General features: G+C 44.7%; 1 protein-coding gene and 1 pseudogene across 2 annotated transcripts in view; one reads left to right on the forward strand and one right to left on the reverse strand.

Moving 5' to 3' along the window:
- FAM193A (family with sequence similarity 193 member A) overlaps nt 1-24,000 on the reverse strand; it is a 163,921-nt gene that overhangs the window by 113,692 nt on the left and 26,229 nt on the right. The window lies entirely within an intron of this gene.
- On the forward strand, nt 9,429-10,165 carry LOC124522612 (Golgi SNAP receptor complex member 2-like; annotated as a pseudogene).

Raw genomic sequence — 24,000 nt, forward strand, 5'->3', positions numbered from 1 at the left:
TTACAACAACTTCAAAGTATTTCCCTACAAAAGACATTACCTAATCATTACTAGTAAATACAAGATTCTTATTAACTTTATAGTGAACAAACCAATCAGATAACAGCTTAACCATTAGGTGGGAGTTATTGCCACCCATAATGGAACAAATCAACACCACAAACTCCTGAGATGATGTGCTACAAAGAACACAACATCACTTGTATGAAATTCCTGCTCAAATGCAAAATCTGAGTCTAATCAGGGGGAAACCTCAGATACACCCAAGTTAAGGGTCATTCTACCAAGTGTGCAGTCTCTCATAAAAATGTCAAGGTCAGAGTGCCTGGCTGGCTCAGTTGGTAGAGCATGTGACTCTTGATCTTGGGGCTGTAAGTTTGAGCCCCACATTGGATATAGAGATTACTCAAAGATAAAATCTTTTTGTTGTTGTTGTTCTTGTTGATTTATCTTTGAGTGAGAGACAAAGCGTGAACAGGGGAGGGGCAGAGAGGGAGGGAGACATAGAATCTGAGTTCTGTGCTGAGCTGTCAGCACAGAGCCGGACACGGGGCTTGAACCCATGAACCATGAGATCATGACCTGAGCTGAAGTCGGACACTCAACCGACTGAGCCATCCAGGTGCCCCAAAACATAAAATCTTGAAAAAAAAAAAAAAGTCAAGGTCATGAAAGACAAAAGACTGAGAAATTCCAAATATGGCAACCAAATGCAGTGAGTGATCTCGAAACTTATCCTGGACCATAAAGGAACAGGGAGGAAAGTTCTTTCGTTTGTTTTTGCTATTAGGAACACTCTGGGGTGGGGGGAGGCAGAGTGCCTGAGTGGCTCAGTTGATTAAGCATCCAACTCTTGCTTTCAGCTCAGGTCATGATCTCACAGTTCCTGAGATCAAGCCCTGTGTCGGGTTCTCTACTGACAGCATGGAGCCTCCTTGGGACTCTTTCTCTTTCTCTTTCTCTTTTCTTTTCTTTCTTTCTGTCTCTCTCTCTCTCTCTCCCTCCCTCCCTCTCTCTCTCTCTCTGCATCCCCCACCCCAAATAAATAAACATTAAAATTAAAAAAAAAAAAGAACATTTGGGGGACAAATGGTGAAATTTGAAAGAACCTGTGGGTGAGATGTTAATACTGTAACAATGCTAATTTTCTGATTTGACAGGTATACAATTTATACGGAGAAGAATGTTCCTGTTTTTAGAAAAATACACATTCATACTAGAGGTAATGGACACTATGTTTATAATTTTTCTTCAAGGGAGCCCAGAGAAAAATCATAAAACATATACATGTGTGTATAGAGAGAAGAAGGGGAAGAGAGAGGAAGGGAGAGATGTAATGATAAGGCAAATGTAATAAAATGCCAAAAGTTGGGGAATCCGGGCCAAGAGGATATAGAAATTTGGTAATATTTTTGTACTTTTCTATAAATTTGAAATTGTTTCTAAGTTAAGTGATTTTAAAACTTCTTAAATGCCAAAGAATAAATCAAAAGCTAGAGGGAAACCATGCAGAGAAAACTATACCTAAAAGAGAAGACTATAAATCTTTATTGACAAAAGTAAAGACACCCAAAGTAAACAGAAATCACACACTTACAGATGAAAACTCAAAGTTAGAGAAAACTATACATTTTTATTGAGAAAAGTACAGATACTCAAATAAATGGAGAAAAATATCAGCTTCAAAGATGAAAAACTCGAGGTGACAATGTCATCATTCCTCAGACTGATCTATATATTCAATGGAATTTGAACCAAAATTCAAACAAATCTGTATATGGAAACTGAGAGTCTAGAATTTACATAAAAAGACAAGGGAGCCAAGAATAACCAATACAAGGAGGACTACCAGGACTTATTAAAACGCTGTACTGGGCGCCGGGGGGGCGGGGTGCAGTCAGTTAAATGTCCAGGTCTTGAATTCAGCTCAGGTCATGATCTCATGGTTCATGGGATTGAGCCTATGTCAGGCTCTTTGCTGACAGTGTGGATGGAGCCTGCTTGGGATTCTCTCTCTCTCTCTCTCTCTCTCTCTCTCTCTCTCCCTCCCTCCCTCCCTCCCTCCCTCTCTCTCTCTGCCCCGCCCCTGCTCATGCTGTCTCTCTCAAAAATAAATAAACATTAAAAAAAAAAAAAATAGCTGCACTAACTGAGGGAGAATGGTATTGATCCAAGGATAGACAAATAGACAAAGAACACAGAACCAAGATATTTATAGACTCTAAATTTATAACAGAGATGGCATTCCATAGCACTGTGGAAAGAACATTCTTTTTAACTAATAGTATTACGACAACTATGTATCCAAATGAAGGAAAAATAAAATATAATCCCTACATCACATGATATACAAAAATCAATTTCAAATTATAGACCTACATGTGAAAGATAACATTGGTATCTTCATGATCTCCAGTGAAGGAAAACATTTTAAAGCAAGACATCAAAAGAACTACAGCATAAAGGAGTGAACAGATCTAACTATTTAAAAACAAACTTCCAGGAGTGCCTGGGTGGCTCAGTCGGTTGAGCCTCCGACTTCGGCTCAGGTCATGATCTCGCGGTTCATGGGTTTGAGCCCTGCATTGGGTGCTGTGCTGAGCCTGCTCGGAGCCTAGAGCCTGCTTCGGGTTCTATGTCTCCCTCTCTCTCTACCCCCTTGCCCACTCACACTCTTGTCTCTCTCTCTCTCTCTCTCTCTCAAAAATAAACATTAAAAAAAAATTTTAAATAAACTTCTAGACAAAAGACAGCATTAAGAAAGAAAAAAAACTAAGAAAAAGATCTAAAACTCAATAGAAAAAAAATGAGCAAAAGACTTGAACAGGCTTTCACAAAAAAAGGATATCCAAATGGTCAATTAACATATAGTCAAAGAATGTAAATTAAAATCACAGTAAAATACCAAGCAGAGTAGCTAAAATAAAAAAAACTGTGTTGGGGCACCTGGGTGGCTCAGTAGGTTGAGCGTCCAACTTCGGCTTAGGTCATGATCTCACAGTCCGTGGGTTCAGGCCCCACGTCGGGCTCTGTGCTGACAGCTCAGAGCCTGGAGCCTGCTTCAGACTGTGTGTCTCCCTCTCTCTCTAACACTCCCCCATTCATCCTCTGTCTCAAAAATAAATAAACGTTAAAAAAAATTAAAAAGAAAAAAAACAACTGTGACCACTTAGGCAAAAAAACAAAACCACGGGAACTCTGGTGCACTGCTGGTAGAGTGGAAACAGGTATAACCATGTTGGGGAACACACACTATATTTTAAGACTTCAAAAACACAATATATTATGACCAAGTAGTTTCTCTTCTAAATACGTATCTTTCCTGATACCCTGTTTTGTAGGCACCAAGATACCTGTACAAGATTATTCATACCAGCTCCAAACTGGAAATAGCCCAGATACCCATCAACTATAGAATGGATAAATGTATTGTAGTCTATTCGTACAGTGAAACACTACTCAGCAATAAAATGATCAAATTGTAGCTCAGTTCAAAACAAATCTTAAAAATATTATTGCATGAAAAAAGCCATATACCAAAGACTGTAGGTAGTTTGCTTCCATTTATGTAATATTCAAAAACAGGCAAAACTATACTGTTTAGGTATGTATGCTTAGTGGTTACCTACAAAGGGAAAGAAAGGGAACTGTAACCAACCTTTAGTGGGCTTTTAGAGTCACCAGAATGTTCTATTTATCTGACTGGTACTCATACTAGGGGTCAAATTCAAATAATTTACACAGCTATACATTCATTTTATGCTCTTTTACAGCATTTAACAATAAAAAAAGTTTTGAAAAAAAGAAATAAATGTTTGACAAAAGAACAAGGTAATTCAGTTGGTGAGGATGAGGCTTCTCAGTAAATGATACACAACTGGAAATCCATAGGAAAACACCTCCAACCTTACCTAACACCACTGTAAAAATTAATGTGAAATGAATAACAGACCTATACATAAAAGCTAAATTATAGGGGCACTGGCTGGCTCAGCCAGTGGAGCGTGCGACTCTTGATCTCAGGGTCATGAGTTCAAGTCTCTCCTTGGGTACAGAGATTACTTAAAAATAAAATCTTTAAAAACATAAAAAGCTAAAATTATAAAACTTTAATATGAAAACAAAGTAAAAAAATCTTCCCAACCTTAGAGTAGACAAAAGATTTCAACCTTGGGGTAGACAGATTTCTTAGGATCCTGAAAAGCACTAATGATAAAAGGAAAAAAAATGATGAACTGGACTTCATCAAGCTTTATAAAACTTCTTTCCGTTCCTCAAGACAGAGGAAGGTTGCTTCCGGCTTCTGCCCCAGGATGGACTGCTCCCACACTTAACAATAAAAACCAACTAATTTCAAGTCCATGACTTTTTTTGAAGCTACCAGGGAACTGAGGTCACAGAGCAAACTGGCCCAAACTCCGAGTGCCTTCAAGGAAAGAGCATACACACTCACCTGAGGTGGATGCAATGTGGCACTGATAAGAAGACTGTTATGAATAGATGACAAATTGTGAAGACTGCAAACTGTCAGGACAACTCCTGGGGTCACAGAAATTGGGGAAGTCTGTATCCCTTTGCAACCTGTCTACGAAACCCACGGGATGGTCACTGAAAAGACGTGAAAGAGCCCTAAGAAGCACTGATGGCAGTACAGAACTGGGCAGGGGAGCAGCAGCAAGTGGGAGGGGCAAGAAATTTCACCCAGGTCCTTCCCTTCCATCTCCACGAAGGAACAAAAGCCTTAATCTGTACAGGGGAGGGCTGTGGTGAACACTCATTACAACTTGGGGAAGGGAATGGGGGGGGTGGCATTTACTCCTGGAGAAGGGGCAGGATTGCACAATGAGCCCATAACCTGAGCCAAGGAAGAAGGGACAGAAGATCCAAGAGGGCCACTCCCCAAGACTCAGGGTTGCCATACATGCCTACCGCGGAGTCTTACTCAGAATAATGAAGACAGCACCACACTACCACCAAACATGATTAAATAAAAAAGCTTCAAATAACAGCCAACTGAAGACTACTACTAGGACGGACGGAGAGGAATAAGGGTGTGCAAAGATACACTTTGTGAAGTACTACAAATAGGGAAGACTTAAAACTCAGAATTACAGAGTTCTGGTAACCCACCTTCACACTAAACATAAGCCCTTGCTACAGAACTTTGACAGCTGTGGTGCACTGACAATAACCAAAGCAACAATAAATCCTAAATGTAGGTCTACTTTTAATGAGAGTAATACAAACTACAGCACTAAAGACCGAGTAGAAAGAAAGCTGTGTCCATTTCCAGGCATAAAAATGATTTACTTCAGTTTCTACTGTCCTATACAGTATGTCTGGCTTTGAAAAACAATTATAAAGCATATAAAAGGCATGGGGGAAAAACAACCCACACTCCCAAGAGACAGAGCAATCATCAAAACAAGATTCAGACATGAAGCAGGTGTTGGAACTATCTAACAGGGAATTTGAAATAACTATATATAATTAATATATTAAAGACTATTGGGGCGCCTGGGTGGCGCAGTCAGTTAAGCGTCCGACTTCAGCCAGGTCACGATCTCGCGGTCCGTGAGTTCGAGCCCCGCGTCAGGCTCTGGGCTGATGGCTCAGAGCCTGGAGCCCGTTTCCGATTCTGTGTCTCCCTCTCTCTCTGCCCCTCCCCCGTTCATGCTCTGTCTCTCTCTGTCCCAAAAATAAATAAACGTTGAAAAAAAAAAAATTAAAAAAAAAAAAAAGACTATTAACAGAAAAAGTGGACAACATCAGAAAGGTAGTTTCAGCAGGGAAATGAACACTACAGAATCAGTGAGCTTGAAGACAGATCAACTCACCCAAACTAAAACACAAAAAGAAAAGGTGGGCGGTGGGGGGAACAAACAAGAAGTGTGACACAATAGGAAACATTCTCATTTATAGGTAATCAGAATCCTGGCAAGAGGTGAACAGAGCAGAAGAAATTACGGTTGAGAACTTTCCAAAATTAATGACACACCAAACCACAGATCCAAGAAGCACAGAGAATATCAATTAGGCTAAAAAAAAACAAAAAAACAAAAAAAAACCTGCCTCATTATATCACTTCCAAAATGCTACAAACGAAAAAGAGAAAATCTTGAAGGCAGCCAGAGATAAGAGACATTAGACACAGAAGAACAAAAACAAGAATTACAGCAGGGTTCCTGGCGGTCGGGGGGGGGGGGGGAGGATGGGGACATGAAACCCAGAAGACGGTGATTTTTTTTTTTTTTTAGAGTACTGAAAGGGAAAAGCAACAACCACCACCTATTAAGTCAAAATTCTATACCCAGCAAAGATATTTTTCTTTTTTTTTTTTTTTTTTTTAAATTTTTTTTTTTTTTCAACGTTTATTTATTTTTGGGACAGAGAGAGACAGAGCATGAACGGGGGAGGGGCAGAGAGAGAGGGAGACACAGAATCGGAAACAGGCTCCAGGCTCCGAGCCATCAGCCCAGAGCCTGATGCGGGGCTCGAACCCACGGACCGCGAGATCGTGACCTGGCTGAAGTCGGACGCTTAGCCGACTGCGCCACCCAGGCGTCCCAGTGCAAAGATATTTTTCTAAAAATAACGGAGAAAGATTTTCTCAGACACAAATACTGAAGAAAATTCATTGCCAGGAGACTTAACCTACAAGAAATGTAAGATATTTCAGGCAGAAAGAATCTGAGTAATACTGAAACTTGGATCTACAAAAAGAAATGAAGAGCCCTAAAAACATAATGCAAGTAAAATAAAATCAGTCTTTTCTGTTTTTTCAAGAATTGCACTAAAAGATAACTTTCAAAAGCAAAAATAGTGAGTACTGTGTGTTAATAGCACATATAAATGCAAAATAGATAACATCAGAGAATTGGGAATATACTATGTAAAGGCCCTTTGGCAGGCACACCTTAGAGAGACTGTGGGTTCAACTCCAGACCACTGCAAACAGAGCCACTCAAATGAATTTCTTTTTCCCAGTGCACTAGTATGCTGTAGCCTATTAGTGTGCAATAGCAGAAAAACTATGTACATACTTGAACTCTGTATCTTGTTTTTAAATTACTATAAATGCTAACCATCATCTGAGCTTTCAGCGAGCCGCAACCTTTTTGTGCTGGAGGGTCTTGCCTTGACGCAGACTGCTGCTGACTGATCAGGGTCCTGGTTGCTGAAGGTTGGGGTGTCTGTGGCAGTTTCTCAAAACAAGAGAATGAATTTGCCGCCTCTTCCTTTCCCAAATGATTTCTCTGTGGCACGTGATGCTGTCTGACAGCATTCTACCCACACTACAACTTCTTCCAAAATTGGAGTCAGTCCCTTCAAACCCTGCCACTCTTTATGAACTACGTTTATGCCACATTCTAAAGCCTTGTTGTCATTCCAACCATCTTCACGGCATCTTCACCAGGAGCAGAGTCCATCTCAAGAAACCACTTTCTTTGCTCCTCCGTAGGAAGCGCTCCTCATCCGTTCAAGTTTGATCCTGAGATCGCAGCCATTCAGCCCCTGATCATAGTTCTCTTGCTGTTTCCACCCCATCTGCAGTGACTTCTCCACGGAGTCTTGAACCCCTCAAAGTCCTGCATGAGGGCTGGAACCCACTTCTCCCAAACTCCTGTCAATATTGATATTTTGACCTCTTCCCATGAGCCACGGGAAGAAACATTTTCGTAAGGACATCCAGAACGGTGAATCGTTTCCAGAAGATTTTCAATTCACGCTGCATCAGAAGAGTCACCATTTATGGTGTCTACAGCCTTATATTTTTTAAGATATGTGTTTCTTAAATAGTAAGACTAAAAAGTCAAAATTAGAAATTACTCCTTGCTCCATGGGCTGCAGAATGGATGTTGTATCAGCAGGCATGAAAACAACATTCATCTTGCTATACATCACCAGAGCTCCTGGGTGACTGGGTACAATGTCAATGAGCAGTATTATTTTGAGAGGAATCTTTTTTTCTGAACTGTAGGTCTGAACAGTCAGTTTAAGATATTTGGTAAACCATGTCGTAAACAGATATGCTGTCATCCAGGCTTTGTTGTTCCATCTGTAGAGCGCAGGCAGAGTAGATTCAGCACAGTTCTTCAGGGCCCTAGGATTTTCCCAACGGTAAATGAGCACTGGCTCCAACTTCAAGTCACCAGCTACATTAGCCCCTAACAAGAGAATCCGCTTGTCCCTTGAAACTTTGAAGTCAGGCAATGACTTCTCCTCTCTAGCGATGACAGTCCCAGTCTTCTCCCCAAATGAGGCTGTTTTCGTCTACACTGAGAATCCATTGTTTAGTGTGGCCTCCTTCATGAATTATCCTAGCTAGACCTTCCGGAGAACTTGCTGCAGCTTCTCCATCAGCACTTGCTGCCTCACTTGGCACTTTTGTGTCATGGAGACGGCGTCTTTCTTAAATCTCATGAACCAACTCTGCAAGCTTCAGATTTTTCTTCTGCAGCTTCCTCTCCTCCTCCAGCCCTCACGGAATTGAAGAGAGTCAGGGCCTTGCTCTGGAAGAGGCTTTGGTTTAAGAGAGTATTGCAGCTGTTTTGATCTTCCTTCCAGACCACTGAAATTTTCTCCCTACCGCTAGTTAGGCCATTTCCCTTTCTTATCATTCATGTGCTCACTGGAGTAGCACTCATTTCCTTTAGGAACTTTTCCTTGCCATTTGCAACTTGGCTGTTTGGTACAAGAGGCCTACCTTTCAGCCTATCTTGGCTTTAGACATCCCTCCCTCACTCAGCTTCATCATGTCTAGCTTTTGATTTCAAGTGAGAGATGCGTGACCTTTCCTTTCACTTGAACCCTCAGAGGCCACTGTGGGGTTGGTTGTTAGTTGGCCTAATTTCAGTACTGCTGTGTCTCAGGGAGTGGAGAGGCCCGAGGAAAGTTGTGGGATGGTGACTGACATTCTACAGAGCAGCTAGAATACACACATTTATCAATTAAGTCCACGGTCTTAATGGACACAGTTCATGGTGCCCCAAAAACAAGTACAACAGTAACATCAAAGATCACTGATCACGCATCACCATAACAAACATAATAATGAGGAAAAACTCTGAAATAGTGCGAGAACTACTAACCTAAGACAGAGACACGTAGGGAGTAAATGCTTTTGGAAAAACGGCACCAATAAAAAACCTTCAATTTGTAAAAAACACAGTATCTGCGGAGCACAATATAAAACCAGGATGCCTGTACTACGCTGTGAAGCAATATAATATCATTTGAAGGTACACTTTGCACAAATTTAAAATGTACACTGTAGGGGCGCCTGGGGGGCTCAGGCGGTTAAGCGTCCCACTTCAGCTCAGGTCATGATCTCACAGTTCGTGGGTTCGAGCCCCGCGTTGGGCCTGTGCTGACAGCTCAGAGGCTGGAGCCTGCTTCGGATTCCCTCTCGCTCTGCTCCTCCCCCACTCATGCTATGTCTCTCTTTCTCAAAAATAAACTTAAAAAATTTTTTTTCTTTAAATGTACACTGTAAAGCCAGGACCGGACCTGGTGGGGGCTGGCAACATGGACTGCTACACCAGCAAACACACAAGCAGGTCCCTAAGGCCCAGTCTCACATGGGACTGAGATGACAGACAAACAGTCTCTGCATTTAGTAGAAAACAAAATCTAAGCAAACACAGACCAGATATTCAGCCATCTAGAACTTCTAGGGATTATGTCCAGCCAAGAGCCCCCTAACCAAAGAAAGAACGCCACGCTTCACACGGACAGGTTAAAGTAGCACACCCAGTACCTGTAGACTGCGCTCAGAAACTTCCAGCATCAGCGGTACGCAAGGGCGCAGCAGAAGAGACAAGACAGCAAGAGGAGCTTCTGGGTGCCACCTCCACCACTAATGACTCGACACCACCACCCTAATGCATGACTCACTGTGGTCTGACTCTTCCCTCCAGAAAATTCACCATGGCATGGATGGCCTCAGGGGAGTCGGACACAGTATTCTGGAAGGACTGAGGGCCCAGAGACTGACCTTGAAGGGGACTCAGAAGATCCCGGACACTGCCAACATGCTGGGCTTATCCAACAGTGATGTGGCTTTCCAGGACAGGGCTCTATGATCCGTGGGGCGTCGCTCACCCGAGTGGTCATGTTCCTCGGGGAGCAGTACTGGAGTGAGCCAGCCACGCCCACTGGCTGAAGGACCTGCCCACTGTGTGAGTGTGGGTGCGTGAAAGAGAAAGGGGAGCCCAAAGGAGGCCTAATGAAACCCATGGCCGTCTCAACCGTGACGATCACTTGGAAGTAACTGTGATCTGTAGCCTAGTGGGAATTTCAAATCTGCTTTCTGTGACACCTTGGTAGAGAAGCTAGTGTCACCAAGATGCACGGTGCTTTGGAAATGAAAGAAGTACATGTTCTCTCTGAAAATAAACAAATTCAAAAAATTAAAATGTACACCGTAAGCCCAAAGGCAGCAAGTATAAAATATTTTAAGAGGTATGAATAGTAAGTCAACAGAAGAGGTGAAACGGAATCATAAAACATGCTAAATAAAACCGAGAAGAGGCAGAAAAAAGGGGGAAAAGAAAACAAAAAATGAATGAACGGAAAATATAGCCAGCAAGATGGGAGGTTTTAGTCAAACCCTATCAAGAATCATCAATGGCTGCCTGGGGCCAGAGGAGAGGGGGTGGACTGGCAAAGGGCTTGAGGGAACTGGGTGGGGTGATGGACATTTCCTAGGGTTTTTGTTTTTGTTTTTTTAAGTTTGTCCATTTTGAGAGAGAGAAAGAGTACAAGCAGAGGAGGGGCAGAGAGAGAGAGGGAGGGAAAGACAATCCCAAGCAGGCTCTGCTCTGTCAGCCTGGAGCCCAACGCAGGGCTAGAACTCATGAACCGTGAGATCATGACCTGAGCCAAAACCAAGAGTTGGAGACTTAACCGACTGAGCCACCCAGGTAACCCAGAAATTTCCTAAGTATGGTAAACATTCATCCATACTCAGAAAACTGTATGTTTAAAATGGGTGTATCCTAGGGTGGCTCAGTCGGTCAAGTTTCCTACTCTTGGTTTCAGCTTAGGTCATGGTCTTGCAGCTCGTGGGTTCAAGCCCTACATCAAGCTCTGCACTGACAGTGCAGAGCCTGCTTGGGATTTTCTCCCTGCTCCACCCCCCCCCACCCCGTACCTTCTCTCTCTGAAAATAAATAAACTTGAAAAAAAATGGGTACATCCTACTGTGTGCAAATTATAACTCAATAAAGTTTATTTTTCAAAATAAAGAATAAAAAGTTAAAGGAAAAACAACTCTACTGAAATAACTAAGAATGCCGAGTCGTGGCCGGACTGCCCAGTCTCACTTACTAGCATGTTGATATGGGCGTCACTCACCCTCTCTCTGTCCTCGAGCACCAGCCGCACGGGCCTGCCATGAGGAGGTAAGAAGTGCTTCAAGCCCCAGCTTGGCACGCAGTTAGAGACCGTCCAGTGCTGGCTAGCATTATGATTAATAAAGAATGACCCACACTTTTGCCTAGGACCACATATGGTGGCACCTTGAGGGAGAAGACACCGTCTCTGCCCTAGTTGAATGAATGTCGTCTGACTAAAGACTCAAAGACTGAGGGGCACCCTGGGTGGCTCGCTTGGTTAGGCATCCGACTCTTGGTTTCGGCTCAAGTCATGATCTCACGGTTTGTGGGATCGAGCCCCATATTGGGCTCAGCACTGCTGGTATAAAGCCTGTTTGGGATTTTTCTCTCTCTCCCCCTCCCACGTTCGCTCTTTCAAAATAAATAAATAAACTTAGGGGGAAAAAACATATTACCAGAAATAAATTGACAGAAACAAACCTCATAGTTAGAAAAGAATCCATTTCTCCTACATGCCTACTTCTGTATGGTTCAGTCAGTATTTACGGAAGACCTACAAGATGCTGGAGACAGATCCAAAGACCACATATATTCTCTGGCTCTTGAGAAAATGCCACAGGAGTGAGCTGTTCCAACATAATGAAAGAAAGAGCATTAATATAAAAAGATGTGCATGTTACTACAAAAGCCCCAAGGAGAGGAAATGACTCACACCAGGCTACAAAGCCAAGAGCCAAGTGCCAGGCATTATGCGAAATGCCATACATGTACTTCTTCCTATGACTCTTACAATGACTCCAAAGTAGGCACTATTGTCTCATTTTAAAGCTGTGACACCTAAGGAACAGAACCATCAGGAAACCTCATCTAACATCACAGAGCTAGGATTCAAATCCAGGCAGTCTGAATCCCACACCTGCACTCCCAAGACGACAGTGGACTGCTTCTCTGCCAGCATCTGCCTGGGAGGGGTCAGGGAAAGCTCCTCCTCCCATCAGCCACCTGGAAAGTGCCTCTCGGGAGCACTGGGACTCCTGCATCATCTTCCCTTTCAAAGCTGACTCATCCCCTCCCCCTCCCCCTCTCGTCCAGGCTGGGTGGCTAGTCCCGCCTTCCTGCTCCCGCGGCACTTCTCAACCACATGCACTCACCTCTCTCCCGAGAAACTGACCATGGGCTCCGTGAGACCAGAGACTTTGTCCCAATCACATTCTTTCCACTAACACCTTCCATAACATCACTCCTAGGGCAGGCAGCGTTCACTGAATGAACAAGCAGAAGACTCGCCAGCGGTTTTCAGAGTGACAGACAGGAAAGGCTGACTGCCTGACACGGGAGCTGAGCTGCCCGTCGGGGTAACTTGTACCAGAAGATCCTGGAATCACATGCACAATATGCAGAATCAAGTTCCTTCACCGCCACTTTAGAAACTACACCTACAGCCTCTCAGGGACTCCCCTAAGACCAACGGTCAGGGAAGAAAATGCTGAGTCTGTTTACAGTTGGTTTAAGTGATGTGTTGGCACCAGCCAGCGGATGGCTGCAACATGACACTACACTCAGACTCGGTCCTGAAGGCCCAGTGGCAGGAAAATCCAAACCAGCGGGCACAGGTCTGAGAAGCATGGTCGGATGGACCCTTTGCCAGGAAGGAAAAATGGCCAGAGATGCAGATCCACACCAATTCACTGACGGAAGCGACTGTCTGGCAGGACGGTCAGGAATTTGGAGAGAACAAGAAGCGATAGCTGGTGGCAAAGGGCTCTAGAGAAGGGGTGCGAGGACGGACTCGGCACGCAAGGGCCCCTGTGTCCTGTGTGAATATGCTCAGCAAGGACACGCCCTGCAAACGCAGCTCTCAAAGGTCAGTGGACAAGATGAGCAGCGCCACACGTGTCTCTGAGCTTCTTTCCCTGACACTTACTCTCATACGCTCATGACAGCAAGGGTGGGAGTGATGAATCTGCTCAGTGACCTACACCTCCGCCAAGAACGATCCGGGTTCTCCAATGCCAGGTGTCTGCAGGGCACAGCTTGTCTGGTATTCGGCATTTCGTGCCTTCTCTAGCACTGGACTCACTCAGCAAGCAACAACATAGCTGGGAGCCCCAGAGAGGCCGGACTTGTGCCCCAGCCTCAGTTACTGGCTTCCTCCAACCTCTCCTCAGCCCCCATGCCTCTGCACAGGTGAGGGGTCCTGCAGGGCTGGCTATCTAGTGAGCCTACTACCCAACCTTGTCCCACATAGTGGCCTGGAGCCGCCCTGGCCCACGTGATACACAGAAATGTCTGAGCGCCTGAATAAGGGGGCTACCGCTCCAGCAATCGGCTCTGGCCATGCTTCCCAGACTCCTGCACACTTGCCCATCGACGCTGGCTCGCCTGAACCCTAGAGGTCTGTTTCCCGTGGCCCTCCCAACACAGACATGACGCATCCCAGGCAGCCTGCCTGCAGGGGTGCCCTGACTGCCATGCATGCCCACCCACTAGCCTCAGCTTGCGTGCACCCCAGACAGATCCTGCTTGCCCAGTGACTGTGGACTAGCTCTGGCCCAGGCAACCCAGCTGCAACCACATGTGCTCCAACAAGGTATGAACCCCAGCTTTGGGGTGTGGCCCCCTTCGAAATGTGTCCTTCCATGGGGGTACTATCCCTCAGCCCTTGAGTATACTTTAGAGTTTCCTTTCCAGTTTACAGTTACTCTAGCGGAGCTTACTAATTTCTTAATATATTAAATTTCCCTTGTTTAAATTACTATATGGTTTAAAAAAATACAAAATAAAATAAAATAAAAAAATAAATTAACTATATGGTTTGTTTCCTGATTGGACCTAGACTGATACACCCAGTTCTCCCGTGTCACCATTATAGACTTACTGTACAACTTTTCACTTTTAGGACCCATGGTCATGGGATTCACTCATCTTGTCACATACCCCATCACCCAAAACAGCTGGCTGGGGAGAATGATGAAATGGCCTACTGGGGACTCACCACATTAAATGGGAGACCTTTGGGGTTAGAGAGCCATCCCATAAGACGCAGCTGTACATATTCCGCACAGATGCCCAAGACAGACATGGTGCTGCTTCTGCAGGAGAGAAGGGCCCAAGTGCAAGTAGCATCTTTCACTGGCACCTAACAACCAATCCGGAAAACTTTTCCTTCCCACCCCTGCAACTTTAGGTTAGAACTCTCAGTAGCCAAGAGTTGAAAACCTGTACCAGGTGATAATAGTTTCAGTGTATAAGAAGTTAGCCTGGCCATCTGGACTCATACCTCTGAACCAACAAGTTCAACACAAATGTTGACTAGATATTGTGATGGTCAAAGATAAAGAGACACATGAGACAGGTGCAGAATCCCAAAAAGGATGTCTTCTCCATTAAACTTCCTTCTAAAACTTCCCTCTGACACATCCTGCAAGAACAGCAACACTACGGGCATCTGGGGGCTCAGTCGACCATCCGACTTCTGATTTTGGCTCATGTCACGATCTTATGGCTCATGAATTACAGCCCTGCGTCGGGCTCTGCGCTGACAGCACAGAGCCTGCTTTGGATCCTCTGTCCCCCTCTCTCTGCCCCTCCCCAGCTCTCTCTCTCTTGCTCTCTCTCAAAAAAAAAAAAAAAAAATGTTAAGTTTATTTTTTAAAGCAACACTGAATCCTGTGGCTGCTTAGAAAACATACACTTAAAATACTGCACAACTGTGGTTGAAAATACTCACTGTTTATCCTTAGGCAAGTCATTAATCCTCCAAATCTCAGTTTCCTTATTTGCAAAGGGAAGATTAAAAAAATCCACTCAGAGGGCTGCTACAGAATCAAGTGAGATATGACAAGTGAAGTGCTTAACAGAGTCTAGGACTCTGGGTTAAGTAACCCAGAGTAACCATTAATGGTTAATGGTAACAGTAACCATTAAGTCAAAACGGCAGCTATTTATTACCATAAAAATGACAGACTATTTTAAATGGGCAAAATAAAGCAGGCAAATGCAAATAAAATAAATGAATGGGTAGCAATTTAAAGTCAGAAAAACATAAGTGGGACGCCTGGCTGGCTCAGTCAGTGGAGCATGTGACTCCTGATCTTGGGGTTACGAGTTCAAGCTGCACATTAGGTGAAGAGATTACTTAAAAATAAAATTAAAAAAAAATTTTTTTTTTTCAACGTTTATTTATTTTTGGGACAGAGAGAGACAGAGCATGAACGGGGGAGGGGCAGAGAGAGAGGGAGACACAGAATCGGAAACAGGCTCCAGGCTCCGAGCCATCAGCCCAGAGCCTGACGCGGGGCTCGAACTCACGGACCGCGAGATCGTGACCTGGCTGAAGTCGGACGCTTAACCGACTGCGCCACCCAGGCGCCCCTAAAAATAAAATTTTAAAGAAAAGATAAACATTATAAGTAACAAGGTTACTCTGTTAATAGGAAATATGCTTTTAATAAAGACGTGAAACTCACAACTCAACATAAAAATAAACATGTTAATATATATAAAATGCAAAGCCAGTAAAGTCTCCAGGTAAAAATTAACAGATGTCACCAATAGTCAAACAGGCCACCTATCAATCTGTGACAAACCAAGCAGACAAAAACATAAATGACAAATTTAAATAAGGCATAATTGTTGGATTTATGTCAAGATTTAAACTCCACTGAATACTTCTTGCGTTAAACTCCATGAAACACTTGCACAGTTGATCAAATAGGCTACCAAAAAGCAAACAGAAACCTACACTCCAACAGGCACAAGTTATACAGGCCATATTCACTTAAAAACAAAAAACAGGAGTGCCTGGGCGGCTCAGTCGGTTGAGTGTCCGACTTCGGCTCAGGTCATGATCTCGCGGTCCGTGAGTTCGAGCCCCGCGTCGGGCTCCGTGCTGACAGCTCAGAGTCTGGAGCCTGCTTCGGATTCTGTGTCTCCCTCTCTCTCTGACCCTCCCCCATTCATGCTCTGTCTCTCTCTGTCTCAAAAATAAATAAACATTAAAAAAAAAAAAATTTAGGGGCGCCTGGGTGGCTCGGTCGGTTAAGCATCCGACTTCAGCTCAGGTCACGATCTTGCGGTCCGTGAGTTCGAGCCCCGCGTCGGGCTCTGGGCTGACGGCTCAGAGCCTGGAGCCTGCTTCCGATTCTGTGTCTCCCTCTCTCTCTGCCCCTCCCCCGTTCATGCTCTGTCTCTCTCTGTCTCAAAAATAAATAAACGGTAAAAAAATTTTAAAAAAATTTTAAAAACAAAAAACAAATGGAATGTAAGATTTATAAAAGCTGAAACCACATATTTCAAAGTCCAATTCACTTCAATATTCAAAGCTCTCTCTCAAGTACTTTAATGAAGACATAAATTTGTAATTACAGTCCCACCAATATTTAATACTAGAGGACAGGGATTACCAGTAAATTCCCAGTACTGACTATAGTAACTTGAACATAATATGCACTAACTGAATGTCTGCTGAGTAAAGACTGAGAAAAACACGAAACTGAGAACACTATATATCAAAACTTTAGGTGTCTGGCCAAAGCTGTACTTAAAGTTAAGTTCATAGCTGTAACAACTAGTATTATTTCAAAGGAAGAGAAAAGTAAATATTTGGCTATTAGAAATCAATCCAGAAAGCCACCTTCCCCAAAATAGGAACAATCATTATTACGAAAAGTTAATGACTTAGAAAATTGTTAACAACAGGAACTAGTTAAAACGTGGTAAATGTCTCTGAATTGTATGCTTAAAAATGGTTTAAATGGCACATTTTATGATATACGTGTTTTAGCACGATTTTGAAAACACAGATTTTTTTTTGAAAAGGGCAAATTTAAGTGGGATGGATACTGGGAAAAAAACAAACAAAAACAGATTAAAAAAGAACTGACCTACAAAGTTTAATGGGTGATTACCCTTTAAGAAACAGAATATTCCCTAACACTAACAACGTGCATAGTTTACAGGACTCAAGATTCAATCCTCTAATACCAGAAACATCTTAGAATCATGAAAAGCACATGGTAACAATTAGCATTCATGGGGTCCTACTAAAATTCTCGCTCTCATCTACCTCAAACCACTCCCACATTCCCCAAAGCCACCATTCCACTATATATGGATGTCCTCAAGTCACTTTATTTTCTACAAAAGACTCCTGACGTTCTCAAGGACATGAGGTCACATGAGGACTTTCCAGGATACCAGCTATCACAAATCACTAAGACATTTAAGTGACCTCATCAGACCTTTAAGAAACATGTAAAATTAAAATAAATTCTGCCTGTAAGTATACATTGCATTGTGGACATTAGTGTATTGACCTCAGAAGGCAGTCAGGAAAACCACAACACAGACAAATGAAATGATGGGGGGGGGGGGAGGGGACACAGCCAGCAGCTAAGTGATTTCCACACAAAACTAGGAGCTTCAAAATTTCCCCTTTTCAAATTCATGCCTTCACAAAATTGACATTAGAATGGTAACAATTATGGGAATGCAAGCTGGTGCAGCCACTCTGGAAAACAGTATGGAGGTTCCTCAAAAAACTAAAAACAGAACTACCCTATGACCCAGCAATTGCACTACTAGGCATTTATCCAAGGGATACAGGTGTGCCGTTTTGAAGGGATACAGGCACCCCCATGTTTACAGCAGCACTATTGACAATAGCCAAAGTATGGAAAGAGCCCAAATGTCCATTGATGGATGAATGGATAAAGAAGATGTGGTGTATATATATACAATGGAGTACTACTGGGCAATCAAAAAGAATGAAATCTTGCCATTTGCAACTACGTGGATGGAACGGGAAGGTATTATGCTAAGTGAAATTAGTCAGAGAAAGATAAAAATCATTATGACTTCACTCATATGAGGACTTTAAGAGACAAAATAGATGAACATAAGGGAAGGGAAACAAAAATAATATAAAAACAGGGAGGGGGACAAAACAGAAGAGACCCATAAATATGGAGAACTGAGGGTTACTGGAGGGGTTGTGGGAGGGGGGATGGGCTAAATGGGTAAGGGGCACTAAGGAATCTACTCCTGAAATCATTGTTTCACTACATACTAATTTGGATGTAAATTAAAAAAAAAATAAAACAAACAAAAACTTAGTAAAATATCCTCAAATACAAATCTGTAATTCAACCTGTGTAATAGTATTGATTTCAAATACTGAAATAAAATATTAAAAAGTAAAAAAAAAATTAAAAATATAATTGATAGTCAGGGAAAAGAGAATATTTATTAACTATTATAATAACCCCTACAAAACACATTTCTTGAATATAGTATTTTAACCTTTTGATCTCGATTTTATTTTCAGAATTTTGTGTTTCTACATGAACACAATAAATTGGTTGTTTTCACTGAAAAAAAGTTAATAAAGGTTGTATCATCTTACTCTCCCATGAACACAGTACAGTTGACCCTTGAACAAGAGCTTGAACTGTGCAGGTCCACTTATACAGAGATTTTCTCTAATAAATACAGTACAATAATGTAAAAAAAAAAAAAAAAAGAATGGTAACATACATAAAAAAATAATGAATATGTGAAATAAATATTGCATGGACTCCAAAATATTCTCAAAATTCTGAGGATTTTAGTCTTCATGTCAGTTAAAAACCTGAGGTAAGGGGCGCCTGGGTGGTGCAGTCGGTTAAGCGTCTGACTTCAGCCAGGTCACGATCTCGCGGTCCATGAGTTCGAGCCCCGCGTCAGGCTCTGGGCTGATGGCTCAGAGCCTGGAGCCTGTTTCCGATTCTGTGTCTCCCTCTCTCTGCCCCTCCCCCGTTCATGCTCTATCTCTCTCTGTCCCAAAAATAAATAAAAAACGTTGGGGCGCCTGGGTGGCTCAGTCGGTTGGGCGGCCGACTTCAGCTCGGGTCACGAGCTCGCGGTCCGTGAGTTCGAGCCCCGCGTCGGGCTCTGGGCTGACGGCTCGGAGCCTGGAGCCTGTTTCCGGTTCTGTGTCTCCCTCTCTCTCTGCCCCTCCCCCGTTCATGCTCTGTCTCTCTCTGTCCCAAAAATAAATAAACATTGAAAAAAAAAATTTTTTAAAAAAATAAATAAAAAACGTTGAAAAACAAAACAAAACAAAACAAAAAAACCTGAGGTAATACAACTTTGAGATCAACACCTGCACAAAGTCCAATAAAACCCACGAGACCACATTAAATCCTCAAAAATGCTATATGGAAATTACCGTCTGAACCACAAAGACTGGTCAGAGAATCAGCACATAGCACCTTCGGTGGCCTTACGCCTGTCACAGTACCTCCCCAGCCCCTTATATCCAAAAGGCAGGTGCTGCTTGGCCCTGGCCCCTTGCGCCTCCTGGCTGTGCTGCTGGCCTTGAACAAGTCCTTAGCCTTTCTGTGCCTGTTTCCTCAACACAAACTGGGGACCAGGGCACCTGTGCTTCAAGTCACTGTAAAGACAGAAAGGAGACACACACAGGGACGGACGGCACAACAGTGCCTGACGTGGAAAGTGCCGTGTAAGTGCCAGCCGACGCGGACACATGTAATTATCAGCTTGTGGCAGGACCGCTCAGTGATCACTGCTTACGCGGCAAAGCAACGCCGCGAGAACCATACGAACTAATTCCTGATCTCTCTTCTAGCACAGTTTTGCCCTGCTGCTATTCGTATCTCACTGCCGCCCAACTCACCTAAAACATAAGCCTCCTAAGAACAGAAACCACTCCACGGGACGCTTCCCGGCAACCTGACCGTGCCAGACGACGCACGGCAAGACTCGTGGATGTTCTTCCAGTGTCACAACCCCAGTATCAAGCACGTATTCAAAGACCTCAATAAACGTTTGCTCAATGAATGAATCCGCGTTCTCTCAACGATCTCGACTTCAAGTCCAAGGCCCTGACACCCCTGGCTGAGTCTGGCCCTAGTCACCACACCTTGCTTGGGACACAGTGCCACTGACCAGATTCTGCTCACTCGCTGGGCATCAACCCTGACTCCTTTCACTTGGGGAAACACTCCGAGCCCCCACACACAGACGAGGCGCTGTCCCTGCTCCCTCCCTCTCCCCTGGATGGGGGGTCAGCACTCTCCCTAACCCAGGGCCTGGGCCAGGAGCAAGTCCAGTATTTGGAAGGGAGTCAGTCAGAGGAGTGTGAACCAGCAGACAGAGGGGGTGGACGTTAGGCCCTCCTTTCCCAGAGGAGGGTCATGAACCCAAAAGGGTGGGAACCTTTTATTCTAAGTAAGTTTTTATTTCATCCAGCTTTTCAACACTTCCAACAGGACAGAGACCTACTACCTGTACCCAAATAATTCTTTGGTAACCAGAATTAATTGATAAATAAATGTTGCTTCTGATTTTCATTTTTTAATTAACGCCAAATGATTAATTCATGTAATAAAAAAAGCTAAGCATGTAATATTTATTGAAAATTCCTCTGTTCGAAGTCTATTTCAGGCAGTTAGATGTAAGCATTAATAATGCAAGAGGGGGGGGGCGCCTGGGTGGCGCAGTCGGTTAAGCGTCCGACTTCAGCCAGGTCACGATCTCGCGGTCCGGGAGTTCAAGCCCCGCGTCAGGCTCTGGACTGATGGCTCAGAGCCTGGAGTCTGTTTCCGATTCTGTGTCTCCCTCTCTCTCTCTGCCCCTCCCCCGTTCATGCTCTGTCTCTCTCTGTCCCAAAAATAAATGTTGAAAAAAAAAAATTAAAAAAATAATGCAAGAGGGGTCACAGCTTCTGAGTGTTACAGAACCTCGAGGGCTCATTCCTGGCCTCTCCTCACCAATGCCTTCCCTCCACCAGCCACATCCACACCATCAAGACACACTCAACCCTCAGGAGTTGGTCTGGGGCTCAGATGCCTATGGTGGAGAGGGATGAGAAGACGGTGGAGCAGGAGGACCCTACGTTCACCTTGTTCCACAGATACAACTAGATGACACTCACATCAGCGTAAATAACCCAGAACACCATCCGAAGCCTGGCAGAACAAACCCCACAACTAGAGGTAGAGAAGAGGCCGCAGCAGAGAAGGTAGGAAGGGCAAAGACCCAGCTTGGGAGCAAAAAAGACCATCCTTTGCGGCGGGAAGGGAGCCGCAAGCACAGAGAAGGGCAAAAATCAGATGTTGATGGTACAACTGCCTAATCTACATCTGCCTTGGTCGTCTCAAGGCCAGGGGGCTCAACATGTCCAAAACCAAATGTACACGGTGGCAGCAGTAAACCAGAGAACCCGGGAGTCATCCAACGCAAAGAAACCAGAAGGAGAGCAGACCCAGCAAGTTTAGTGTGGGGGACAGCCTGCCTGGGCGCAGAACACCCGTGTTCCTGATAAGACACCTGCGCCCATCCCATACGCAGAAATCAAGGGGGTGCACCCCAGCCCCCCGCCAAATGCCCACCCCACGCCTGACACCAGGCCTCTAACTGGTCTTCCTGCTTCAGTCTTTGCCCCTTACACCCACCTAAGTCACAGTACATCACTCTTCTGCTCAACACCCTCCCATGTTCCCACAGATTAAAACCAGTGTCAGAGTGTCAGACAAGGCCCTCCAGGTCTGTCCAGAGCCTGACAATCCAGCACTCAGCAGACACTCGTGGGGACAGATGGACAAACGTGACACACACACCAACAGATGATCTGACACGGAGCTGCGTGAAGAAGCGAGAACAAGACCTGTGCCTCACACCACCTGGAAATAAGCAAATACACGCAATCTCTGAAAAGAGAGATTCAAGAGGTTCATGCCTGTCCACATAAGCAAACCTATCAGACTAGAGCAGATTAAGAAGTGGGGGCGGGAGGAGTAAGGAGCATAAAATGAAGCAGGCAAATAGGGGAGAAGGCAGAAGGACACTGACACCTATTTGATGCTGGGCATGTGCTGTGAATCAAGGAGTAGGAGGTCCTACACTGAGGCAACTAACACAGCGTGAGACCTGCCCCCAGGCCAAGCCCTTCCGGGGTATTTCCTATTCCAGGGGGAAACGGTGCCTGAAGTCAGACTCCTAAGAATCTGCTTTGACCTTCCCACATTCAACCCACCTCACTCTCCCAGGTGTCTCAGATGTGGGCCAAACCATGGCCCTCACTGCAGCGGGGGATGTCTGCTCTGCTTTTCAAAGCCCTTACCTGTCTCTATCTGCCCTTAATCCAAAGACCCAAACTCTGGCCCCAGAGCTCAAGGTCGCACCAGGGCACTTCCCACTGCTCCTCCTCCAGGCCCCTGACCCCAGTTCCCCAGCAGGGCAAGGCGTGGCACAGGCTTCCCTACTACCTGGCCTACTGACAGCTCCCACCCACAAGTTAGCAGCCAGGCCTACTAGCCTGCAACCTTTAATCTTACCTAAATCTCTCATTTTACAAATCAGAGGAGGACAAGAGACTCTCCGGGTCACACAGTGAATTCCTGGCAAGGCTGGAAAAATGCCCAGGTCCCCAGTCCAGCCTTTGCTGTGAGGCCACATTCTTGGACAATCTGGTTTCCTTTAGGCACCGTGAAGGACTTCATTTAGGGGGAAAGGGGATTAAAAAGAAAGCTTGAAATGTTACTTTGAGCTTACCTTTTAGTTGAAATTCAGTCTTTATAATCAGTTTTGACATCCTGAGCAAAATTTAGAAAGTGATAAATAAAAAGTTCTGGTCTAGGATTTCACTGTGTACATATATCAGTCAAAACTCTCGCCTCCCAAGACATCTTTAAATAAAATTAACTTTTCTATCTCAGGGAGGGAAGCCCCTCCCTTCCAAACTCCTAGTTTTTTACACAGAACGAAACAGAAGTTTAGCACTGTTCTAACAGGTGTTAGCACCGTTCTAACAGGTGTGTGTCCCCAAGCTTGTCTGCAAGGTGGCTCTCATCAGGGAGTGTCCTCACAGTCTCCCCCTGCTTAGCAGCCCAGGCCCTGCCCTCTCCTTCATGCCTACAGAGGGGTGGGAGGTAAGGAGGAGAGGCAGCCCACCCCAGCGTGCCCAGGGACCCAAGATGACACCTAGCATGAAAACATGCCCTAGTCCACTTCTGAGAAATGGGAATCAAAATGCAAAGCGACATCAGCCAGAAATCACTAGAGGCTGCGAAAAGGAAGGACTCTGGCCACACTGCAGGCAGAATCCCCAAAGAGCAGGACCCAGAGACAAGGCGGGCCCCCGCCAGAAGACAGGCTCGGCAAAGCCAGCTCACATCCAGAAGCAGCGATGGTACAGGCAGGGTGCCACAGCTGCCCACGTCTGGCAGTGCTCGAAGTTAAACCGAGCGGCCTTCTGTTTCCTGCCATCTGAAAAACCCTGAACACAACAGAGAGCAGGACGGGGCGGGGAGGGGCAGGAGGGAGGGGACGAGGCACTGGTGTGGTCCCTTGGAAAGCTCCACTTGGATCTAGGAGACTGATCAGATGCAGCCCAGTTGAGTGGGAGATTTGGCTGGAACAAAAGCTCCCAGCCCAGGGAAGGAGGACTAAAACCAAGCCAGGGCCCCTCTGGCCAAGCTCTGCTCTAGGAAGGAGCCCTCCAAGTCCCGTGCCCATGGGGTGCTTCGCATACCTTCCTCCAAACTGCACGCTGCCTTACATCCAAACCTGGGAAGGCTTATTTCCTGTGTCATCAGGGGACTTCAATAATGAAGGGGAGAAAAGATTTCAAGTATTCCAGTCAAGAGAGGTGTCACAC

This window comes from Lynx rufus, unplaced genomic scaffold (assembly GCF_022079265.1).
Source record: "Lynx rufus isolate CCGP_SWC_20201006 ecotype Redwood Valley unplaced genomic scaffold, mLynRuf1.p SCAF_38, whole genome shotgun sequence".
NCBI classification, from domain to species: Eukaryota; Metazoa; Chordata; class Mammalia; order Carnivora; family Felidae; genus Lynx; species Lynx rufus.